This window comes from Branchiostoma lanceolatum, chromosome 2 (genome assembly GCF_035083965.1).
Source record: "Branchiostoma lanceolatum isolate klBraLanc5 chromosome 2, klBraLanc5.hap2, whole genome shotgun sequence".
Taxonomy (NCBI): Eukaryota; Metazoa; Chordata; class Leptocardii; order Amphioxiformes; family Branchiostomatidae; genus Branchiostoma; species Branchiostoma lanceolatum.
The window spans coordinates 15,081,286-15,093,392 of record NC_089723.1 but is presented as its reverse complement, the minus strand read 5'-3'; positions in this window follow the sequence as shown (position 1 = coordinate 15,093,392).

Here is a 12,107-nt window from a genome sequence, read left to right as displayed (position 1 = left end):
ATAGTACACTAGTGCAAAGCTAACACACCGGGTCACCTACCCTGGGGGCCAGGCACCGTATATCGGCTAGCCACCAAGCAACGCGCGCGCGCCCAAGCTTTCCCGGCCCACCCTCCCGCTGTCCCCCGAAGACCGACCCCGCCCCACTCTCCGCTGTAAACCCAAAATCTGCTAGCCATACACGGAATAGCGGAGTAATCGGATAGCGGAGTTTGGGTCTGAGCGGAGAGTGGGGCGGGGTCAGTCTTCGGGGGGCAGCGGGAGGGTGGGCCGTGAAAGCTTGGGCGCGCGTGCGGGGATCCGATTACGGTGCCTGGACTCCCAGGGTACGGGTCACCCCACTCTGGGGTCACCCCTACTCTTCTAGCTGGTTGAAGTTCTAGATATCAAAGTGTGTTGGGTTATTTTAGAGGGGGGGTCCTGATTACGATTTACGTTGAATTCAAGAAGGCCCACAACGCTTTACGTTAGATCAAGGAGGTTTTATATAAAACCTCCTTGGTTAGATTCAGAGGCAAGACTACGATTTACGTAAAAATTTTCGGCTCGAGTACGCTTTACGTGAAATGAAATGTAAGGACTACGCCTTATGGGGATTTTTCGCCTCCTCCCTACGAATTACGAGAAAAAATAGCTTCGGATTCCTACGAATTACGAGAAATCCAAAAGGCCTGCCTACGCCTTACGAAAAAGAGCATGCAGACCCCCGTGCCATTTTACGTGCAGAGGTCTACGCCTGAAGCTCCCTCACACGCAGCTAGGCTAGGGCCGCCTACTTTACCTCACGTGACCTTAGGAACACGTGACTCGAGTAATGAATCGTAATTGCCTGAACGTCATGCGTATACGGTAATTAGCCTGCTGTTTTTAAATAGCAGGCTAATTACCTGTTATAACTTTTGTTCTCTTTGGTCAACGTTGCATCGGAGTATCAGCCGTTGCATAAGATATGTCTTTGGACACAACTAAATGAACCAGGTTAAGACTCGGCGGGCCTTGCCTTCCAAAAGGCTCATTTAAATATTTTAGAGCACGGCCATCTGTCCTTAGCCAATCAGGAGCGGGTATTTTGCTGTTCGAAATCCACATACAGGGCCAAAGTTAGTTCGCGCACCTCTGTCCCTTGAGGCAGAGGTGCGCGAACCAACCTGGGATCTGGTCACAGCCAATGGGGAGCCAGGCTTTCTGACCTCTCAAGGGACAGCCGTGCTATAACCAACATGTTTTACAGCACGGCTGTCCCTTGAGAGGGCAGAAAGTCTGGTTCTGTACAATTACGCTAATTTTCGGCATGGTGTGAAGTACAACAACAAGAAGAATCCAGACATACAATAAAGCCAAACAAGATCAAATATAGGTACATTCATGTATTCAGAATATTGTTTGGTACAATGAAACTACAGCAACGGCTACAGGAACGGAAAAATGGACAATAAACTATTGCAGCAAATTGTACAAAAAGCATTAAAAAAACGGGAAAAACGGACCATAAACAGTGTCCTCTTACACAAATTGTACAAAAAGCATTAAAAAACGGAAAAACGGACAATAAACAGTGTCCTCTTACACAAAACGTACAAAAAGCATTAAAAAACGGAAAAACGGACAATAAACAGTGTCCTCTTACAAAAAACGTACAAAAAAACAACAAAAAAACAGAAAAACGGACAATATATGTCCTCTTACACAGATCGTACAAAAAGCATTAAAAAAACGGAAAAACGGACAATAAACCGTGTCCTCTTACACAAATCAGGGATTAGGAAAGGGATCAGGCTGGGTTGCAAACTCGTTCACATCGATTCCCACCAGATTCCCACATAATCCAGACATGACTTCACTCTAGAGCTCCAGTCGGTCAACTGAAAGCCACAAATCAGCTACGCATATTCTATTCTTATTAATTGACCAGACTTGCAAAATCTCACGTGCAAGTGTAAAACGGTATCTTAATGAATCCAGCCGGTCCAATTGTCTTGTATATCAGTACAGGCAGACGCATAATTTGAAAGAATGAATGAAGACCTAGACAGGGTGTAATCAACTGAAAGGCTCAAGACAACTTTCCCTAGGAAGAATCACAAACCCAAACATTCCTACGCATATTGTGCTTGTTTCAGAGTATATGTCAAACTATTTCCCAATATGTTGCTTAGCTTTGCTTCGGACAGATGGACGTGCTCTAAGTCAGTTCAAGGATGAACGGGCTCGTTTGTAGGGATATATCAGAGCCCCGCCTCCCGCGGAGCTTGTTAGCATCCTCGGGCTACGCCCTCGGGATGCTAACAAGCTCCTTGGGGGCGGGGCTCTGATATATCCCCACAAACTGGCCCGCCCATCCTTGAACTAATACGTAACAGTATTGAAATGAGCTAAGGTGCGAGTAGAGAGGCTATAATTGGGTGATAATTGCTCTAGTTTCCCTTCCCACTGCTCCTCCTATATTTTGCATTTCTATACGCACCCTGTCCAGACAGAAACAAAGCAGCCAGTTGACATTGGTCCCTCAGCAAAATGGATTGAACGATAAAAAATGCACAAAGGTTTGGCGCCAAAAACTGAAAAAGGCTTTAGTTTTTCTGTTTTTTTAGTAATTACGTGTAATGAACTAATTCTAGTGATAGACAAGAGTAAAAGGTGTCAAGACCATCATCAAAAACACGACAGCCTTCTTTGGCACAGATCTAGATTTGAAGGAGGGCCATTTCTTCATTTGATACATTAAACAATTATTCCCTTTTTTTGTAAATGTACTATACTATCCGTCCTTCGTCATACAAGCTTCGATTGTTTTGTTTTGTTTCTTACAGAAACTTAAATGGAATATGCATTTGTACAACGAGTAGTGCGTCTTATTTAGTGGGTAGTACGGAAGGAAAATACCAAATATTTTCAGTCTACACATTGCCAGACAAGTCAATACACATCTGATTATAGTCTGTTTTGACTTTAAGAAAAAGGTTTCCGTTCGAAATCCTCGTGTAGAAAGGTACTAGTAATACGAAAACAAGTTGTACCATCAGGAAGGTGTTATGAATGCCGCATATTTTGTGTGAAACGTTAAGCTTTCCCCTGGAATCCAGAGCCTATGTACCGGCGCGCGCTCCGAGCTCCCCCGGCCCTACCCTTCCACTGACCCCGACGATCGGGGTAGATCGTCGGGGTCAGCGGAAGGGTAGGCCCGGGGAGCTTGGAGCGCTCGCCGGTACATAGGCTCTGGATTCCAGGTAGTAAAGCCTAAACCCCATATCTGTTCAAAATGCATAGATTATCTCTACTAAACAAACTTTATCTACCGTCTACAATAAAATGGTACTCATATGCATCATCTAGTTAATTCAGGCTAAGAGCTTTCACAACTACTATTTCACAACCTCCATGATTCGGATCTTGATCCGGACAAATTTGTTGTTTTAGCAGCGGTCCGACTATTTACTGGGCCACGCTGGAATACACTGTTATGCGCGTAAAGAAGGGTGAAATATATGAAGAAATACTGATTAAAACATACTGAATTTGAATTTGTCGACTTCCTTAGTAAGTATTACTCTGAGACTTTTCCAACAAACATTGAAATCACTGATGATAACAAAAATGGCAACGGGCAAGTATCTCCATGGCCCAGTATTTTCTTATGATCTTTTTATTCCTAGGCCCATACACTTAACTTAACACCAAAATATAGCAATCTGTGATGTTACTCATCAAACAAAGACAAAAGCAATGTATTCCCTAGCCTCCGATGCAGACTCCTCCCGGCTGTTTTCTTTTTCAAGTTACAGTTTTTATACTATTATATTTTTTTCTTATTGATGGCCGGCCAGCAATAAGAAAAAAATGTAATAATATAAAAACTGTAACTTGAAAAAGAAAACAGCCGGGAGGAGTCTGCATCGGAGGCTATGTATTCCCTGTAGATTTCATCCTTCCGGGGTTGCATTTCGGTATAGTTGGGACTGTTATGTTATGTACGAGTGACGCTTACAGTTTCAATCAATTGTTCTGTAGATTCTCTGTTCTGAATTCGAAGGGGTACAAAGTTTAACATTCTTTCCTGTTTCAATAGATGTGTATTAGTGTATTCTATAAGAATGTATGCCAAATTTGGTGCAGCACGGAGGTTAAATAGGATTTTAACCTCCTTGGGTGCAGGTAGTCCTGTACTGTACGTACATTAATTGGAAGTGCTCTTCTTATGTTCCGATTATGTTTTTGTCACGGCATTTCCACTCTCAACAATTTTCTTTTTAAACGTTTTACCAACCTTCTTGGTTTTACTATAGCAACGAGTTATTTCTATATAGATCCCCCTTGACTGGTCAGACAACGTCTTTCCATCAGGACTTGAATGGACACTGTGGTGCTGTCTGCCCTATGCATAGATTAAGATAATTGCAGATAATGAGTTCGTGAAGGGGTGTGAAAACAATTAATCTATTGAGAAATATGTGGCTGTCAGATTGATGGATGGGCTAGGAAGACCAAACTCTGAAAAAAGTAGGTTTCTAGACTTAAAAGCCTCAGCCAAGTTCGTAGCTATGGCATACAAAGTTGTAAGTGGGCGTAAACAAGGCCTAAGGAATTACTTTCTTTCAAAGTCTTTCCCAAAAATTAATTTCATCTTACAATCTTTAGATACTGGCTGATAAAGTCATGGTTACCCCCAAAAAATAATCAAAATCAACAAAAATATTAATATTTCTCTAAACCTGAGCAGTATTCTAATTTTCCGGAAAGATTTCCTTGTAGCAGCTGACTATAACTACATCCTGTAAAAAATTCTATACTCCAGGATCTACACAGCAACTTGGCTAGGTCAATTATTGTAAAAATGACATCGATCCTATATTTATGAATTATTAAAATACCATAACTCTATTTCCTGTATTTTATTCATAGTTGGAAGGTGTGGTACCAAGCCAAAGTTTCCCCAAAAATGTCAAACTCATTGACCTTACGGCACTGGGGATATGGCGGTTTGTATCCACCCTACCGTTCACTCTATTTCAGGTCTTAATCAGGCGTGGTCAGGTCTTAACTTACTGGAGAATATGCGAACACGACTTTAAACGCTAAAGGCCCTGTCACACTTGTGCGTATATACAAGTCCGCATGAGTTGCGTATTAACATGTTTTTGGTTTAGGTTAAGTTTGCAGCCGAATAAGTGATTTCTTAGGTTCGGTCACTAGGCGGCACAATGGTGGGTCAAAGTAGAAAACAACTTTTTCCCCGCAAACCTTACTTAAACCAAAAAATGTTAATGCGCAACTCACGCGCGGCTGAATATACGCACACGTGTGACAGGGCCCTTACGTTCTGACGACGTGCTCCTGGCAAGCGATATCGGCCCCTAAGGTCACGTGCTCAGAGTAATTGAATCACTCCTGAAGAAGGTCGACGTAAGAGCGACTAAAAATTTGAGGTGAGCTACATTTGTTTATGTTGAAGTAATGTTATCAAACTTTATCATGGGATGTAACGGGAGCTGCCCTAACATGTTACGCACCCTAACAGGTTACGAATTTTTTACTGATCTTATTTTGCATAAGTGCGCCGTGTTTGTGTCCAATGACTATGCCGATAAGGAAGGTAAATAACCCAAGTTCATGCACATAATTGTCATTTCAGCCAAAACATATGTGTACATATTCATTTCTTGTTTTGTCGAAAAGTAGTATTTTGACAATAATGATGGTAGCGCTGAGTAGAGGGTCACTGCGCAGCTAGACGGCCCGGCACCTAAATATACGACCTGTGCCAAGCAGACACACAAGTCACACAACTATTATACACATAAGAAATATAAATTCATAAAACACTAAAAATTTGGGCCTTTAAGTGTTTGTTGAGAAGAAAACCGACCAAAGAAAAACAACGTAAACATTGTTGTCGTCTGGCGACTTTGTTTTCCCGCCATTTTTTGGGGCCGCGATGGTGGCGGAACGATTCAACGCACAGCTTTGTTACGCTCTAACATGTGATTGGTACCGTCCATGAAAACGAAACTGGACATAGAGATGGCGAATATATTTCCCAATAAGTAGACGGAGTATTGTTGATGTAAGCGGTGTCATTTTTTCGTAATGATTTCGTAAGTCGGGCCGCATTCAAGACGTACGTCGGGCCGCGCGCACAGTGCGAGGTAGCCTATTTCCCGTGAAAACATGAGCTGGGATGCGCTAGATATAGCCCTTCTCACATGACGTTAGAAGTGCACACAGTCAAAATTTTCCGGTCAAAAGAAAGCTAGAATATAGTAGACTTCAAGCCTTATTTACATTTCCCTAACTTCATCACCAACTTCCGAAGAGAGCAAAATTACCAAAGCGTAATAAATTAGGCACACTATCTGGCGTAGCACTAAATCAGAAGGTACATTCGTGAAAATGTCTCACAGCGTTTTCCGCCTGTAACGCGGAGCGTGAAGAGCCCATGAACAGTATGAATACATTTCTTGTCCATGTATGTTCTTTAGATGAATGTGTTCAAAATTCATTCATTAAAACCTGACCACTCTCTGGCAACCAGCAATGGACCGCAGTGAGTTCGAGCGCGTAAAAAAGCGTAACATGTTAGGGCAGCTCCCGTTACCAACACAGATGAGCTTTCATGCTAATATTGAACCCTACTTGAATATTGTACTTTTAGTTTGTTCCGAACCTGGCACCTTAACTCACAAAACACGTTCTTGATTATGTTATATCCGTGTTTATGTTATGCTATAATCATATTGTTGTATCTAGTGTAATAGAGCCTATATGTACATTACTTTGTAGCTGACCCTGTTTAATTCGACGTCTGCCATCCCCACATTTTCACTATATACAGTGTATAAAGGAGACACTGATATCTTGATTGTGGCGCATATAACCTCCTTGTATAAATATAGTTCAAAGAGTGAAACATTGGTTTATCCCAAACAGTGATAAGACATAGGACCTTAAACTCAGTTTCCATACACTGAATATAACAGTTTCAGAGAACTGTTTAACGTGTCTTTAAAACATACATTTTTTCAACTAAAGCACATATGTGTGTATTGTTACAACATGCCATTGTGTAAACTAACTCTGCGATTTACATCACACTTTACTTGTCAGTGTGGTACTATGGTAAAATACCTTCATTCACGGCCTTTTCTGCCATTTCTACATAGACTACTAGTGTGCCACTATTCTATAACATTTACATAACAGCCATGGATGGATATGAGTTGTCAGAACTACGATAAACCATAAACTTTGTACGCTATGCTGTCTTTATCCTTTTCCATTTAGTCTCTACCAGATTAACTACGCCGGCTATAGGGAGATTGTTTGTCAGGGTTTCACTTGCTGGCAAAATGTGATCTTCACCGTGAACTGACTCTACTGGCTAATTAATTTACAGTAGAATCCGCTTAACTGCACCACCCATTTGTCAGCGTTTTTGGTGCAATTATCCGGCTGGTGCAATTATGCGAAATTCCCAGCTGGACCGCACCACCATGGGCGAGGGGGTGTATTGTTAGTCAGAAACACTAGCACAAAGAAAACAGACGATATTATTCAGTTATCAACTTTATTTATTGACCCTTTGCTGAAAATAAAGAAATGACTACGAACCTGTTTTGATTTTGCATTCTTTCATTTTTACATGCGATCTACCGCATTACAACACACGTAATGTTACAGGGGAGGCATTCTGAAACATCGCCATGCCACTCATGGGATAACAGTTTCTGTGTTACATTACGTAGAGTGCATTTGTCGATTTACGTAAATCATGTACCGCCATGAAACAAGGAATTGAAACTAAAACTTGGTTACTGATTACGGGTGACCCGCCCGGGGACCTCCCATACGATTCCTATCAACGTAACTGTCAATGGAGACCGACTTCTTTTGTTACTCAAAACAGTTTTAAACATATTGGCGGTATTGCGCCTTTACGCCGGCAGGTATCGGCTCATTTGTACCGCGTTTGCCGATTTTAGCGCACCTTTTCAGTTAACTTGTCGATGATTTTTGAAAAAAATTGGTGCAGTTATCCGGCGGTGCAGATATGCGGAGTCACTAACAATGCAGTGAATGGGAACCGGTTTTGCATATTGGGATTCGGTGCAATTAAATTAATGGAAGGTCCGTTTATCCGAGGTGCAATTAAGTGGCTTCGTCTGTATTTCTGTTTCTGCCGAATTCTACGATCCATAAGCCCGTAGGAGGGCCTGGTGGAGGCTAATTTCCATTTAGCTTATTTGTGATAAACTAAAACAGCTTTACGGAGTTGTGAAAACCCTACACCGTAGTTACCATTTCAAAAGCGTAGTTCAGTCGTAGGAGCTAGCTTTAATTTTTTCTCAACCCGGCATACGGACCGGATTTTCCTGCCTGAGCACGACTTCATGACGTCATACATCTCTCCGGAACAGTTGGATTCCTCTCCGAAGGGTCCCCGTGAGACGCCGGCAGCTCGGGTTTTTGTTGCCGTCGAAGCGCGGTTCTTGTCCGAGCGTGGCGATCTCCCACAGCAGCACACCGAAGGACCACACGTCACTCTGACAGGTGTACTTGCCTGTCGCTAAAGATTACAGCGACATCCAGTTCAAACGGAATACTTCGTTTTCCGCCTGGTGTTCTCTTTCGTTGGCATCATCGACGTACTGTACAGCGAGGTACAGGTCTCGTGCCAGACCAAAGTCGGCCAGCTTGGCCACGTCGTCAGCGGTGATGAGGACGTTCTGAGCGGCCACATCACAGTGAGTGATCGCCAGACGCCGGAGCTCCTGAATAGCCCGAGAAATGTGTACGGCGTAGGTGAGATTGTAACATAGGGCCCTGTCACACCTGTGCGTATATTCAAGTGCGCAGGAGTTGTGCATTAACATTTTTTGAATTTTGCGGGGAGGAAGTTGTTTTCTACTTTGACCCATCGTTGTGCAGTCTGCTTATCAAATCAAAGAAATTTCTTCTTCGGCTGCAAATTTAACCTAAACCCAAAACGTGTCAATACGCAACTCGTGCAGGCTTGTATATACGCACAACTGAGTGTGACAGGGGCTTCAGAGACAAATCAACGCCATAGGCCTGCCTTCGAACAAGTCGCAACAAACGTAAATATTAATGGCTTCCATCACGTCGCCTTTTCGATTTGGTGGGCAGTTGACAATGTCAAGTACTGTCATTGCTTTGAAAATGTGTCCTCAACCTGGCAGTCGTAAATCATGCCCCCCGTCGTTTGGCTGTAAACTAAAAACAACTGTATTAATCTGGCTGACACCATTTTTCAGAATCTCAGATCCTTTGGAAATTGTAGAGAAAACGCTGTGACCTCGTGGATCCTTGAGGTGGTGGACTTTGCAGCGAATTATGACGTTGCCAGGGATGTAGATATCAGAAGGGTCGCTAGGTGCAGCAGGGTGTTTCTACAACAACGACACCTAGCAGTGCTTCGGAATGTCACAGGCTGTTGCATCACGTTCTGTGCTTTGTCACAAACTGAGCCCAGGCACGGTTTGTGACTGTGCCCGCGTGTCACAAACCGTGCCTGGGGAAAAAGCACGTTTTGTTTTTATTTCCATATCAGTCATAATCCTAGGGAAACTTTTATTTTCCTTCTAGCGGTCTTGGAAGAAGGCCCTAAAAATAGCAGTTTTGGGGATGAAAATTGACGGTTTTTACCAAAAATGACGTTTCCACAGAAAATATCAAATTCGTCTGTTGTTCAAGGACAATGCACCCCTGTCCATCGGAAATATTGAATTGGCCAAAAAAGGATGTTTGGAAAAGCGCTATTGCCTTTCTGGGAACGAGTCATGTCAAAAACAACTCCAAACCGAGATCTTAATATCATCATTATAGATAGCCAATGAGGGACAGGCTCCGTAATGAGATCAATCATATCAACCAATGGGAAAAGTACATTCTTGCGACTAATGGCAAGCCATAATTCCCTTCTCATAGCAGTATTTTTCCACGGTCCGTGTGCAGAAAGGCTTCACGTGGCCAAGCTGGAGGTCAGTGCGTCACTTTAATACAGCTTGTCTCTCACCAGGGGAAGATCATAGGCCTCTGCTGCCGTCAACACCGTGAGCCGACATGTTTGTACACGGCATCTAGCTGGGATTTAGGGTCACCGCAACGCCGGGAGCTTCGTGACAAACCCGAAAAGAAGACAACTTCCAGAGCATTACCAAGCCGTAACCGAGAAAATCTCAGCCAGACGAGGACATGCGGTTCTATGAAAGGTAATTCATTCCTTTGTGTTGGCAAGTTTAGGGTTACAGATTGTTGTACTTTTGGGACCTGGACAATGCATACTGGAAAAGTCTTTTTCTTTTACTTTCTTATCTGACTGTGAATAAGCCCATTCGTATATTCGAGGATGCATGTGCAGTGTCAAGGTGAAGGCCTCTGGCTTGTATTTTCAGTTTTGTCTAGACAATTGTCTCGATTTGCATAACAATGCCCAGACAAGTTTTGTTTATGTCTCCGGGCCTTCAAATTCGATACTACACATGCGTATTCGAATCTACGGATGGGCTTATTCTTTCTACTTTATGATGAACCGCACGGATATATTTCATGGTAAGATGTGCGCTTGAAAATCTTCTTATCAAACACCCTAATACATTGTCTTTTTCTTTTCCAACTTAAGGACTGGATGAACAGTTTGGGTGTGAGGCAGCCGATACATGCACATACCCTGTCCCTGCTGCAGTGTAACAGTGGGAGCCAGAAGTCTGTACTTCTCGCCTCTTGTGTTTCAGCAGAAACTAAAGGGATGTGAGGAATTCACAAGACAAGGAGACTGTTGGATGAACACCGGTGAGTAGATCCTGTACAACGTACCCAAACTACTATTTTTCAGTTAAGTTTGTTAAGTTCAGGCCAGTGTCACTCACGTTGAACAGTTCAACTTTGCAGGTAACAGTTTGACCAATGTAGATGACAAAGTTACAATATTCTACATGGCCTCTGCTCTGTCATCTTTTCCACTCATGACAGACATAAAGCATCTTTCTGCCTTGTTCAAAATATTCAAAGCAAAACGATGATACCCTGCCTCATCCTAATTAATTGTTTTTCACTTTCTTGCAGACTTACAAGAAGCTGACTTGACTCTGCATCTTCCAGGATCTTATTGATGCCATCAACCCCAGATCAACTACACCGATGTTCATGGTGGGACTTATTCTGGGCGAGAGGTTGTCATCCAATACCAAGTACGCCATCTTCACTGTGACGCCCAGAAAGACCAGTGGTCGTGTGCACGCCCTGCCAGAGGATCTGGATTATGATAAGTGTTTGCATCATTATCGTTTTGATTTGTTGATGGTAGGGTGTTTGATGTGTATTTTGTTGACATCCGGGGTATTGTTGCTGGTAGGGGGTCGGGGCATTTTGTGAGTGGTGGCTACTTTTTCACGCAAGGCTTCAGCCTGTTTCTGTGGTGTGTATGCCCGTTGTGTTGTTGGTTCAGTCTCTGTGACTGTGTTTATGGCTGAGATTGTATTCGGGGTCGCTGTGAAGTTTAATGGTTCAGAGAACGGGGACTTTCCTGGTTCTGTTGGCTTATGACTGCTTGGGTTCTTCGACCATCTGTTGTCCTTTCTGTTTATGTAGACTGGTTGGTGGTTGCCGGGGACCTAGACCAGAACATAATTTGCCTTGTGTCGTATCTTGGAGTCCCGAACCAAGATATGGCACAGGGCCAAGAAGGAAGGCAGGTGGTTGGAGAGCCTGAGTAGTTGTGAGCTGACAGAACCAGGGAATCCCTGATCTCTGAAACACTGAACTTTGCGGTTTCTTCGAATGTAATCCCGGCCATCGACATAGCCACAGGAACCGAATTAACAATATGTCGGGTTTGTATACCGCAGAAACGGGCTGGAGTCCTGTGTGCAGGAGTAGTCGTTGCTCTCGAGATGTCTCGACCCCTCACCAGCAACCTAACTCAGGGTGTCATCAAAATGGACTCAACACCTTGCCATCCATCAAGAGATGATAATTCTCTCGGCTGATAATGCTTCAGGTAGACAGAGGGGATAGTACATTTCTAGGTTGAACCTAGAACTGAAATGACAATCACAAATCAAATCAACTTCCTGCATATGCCCTCAGTAATC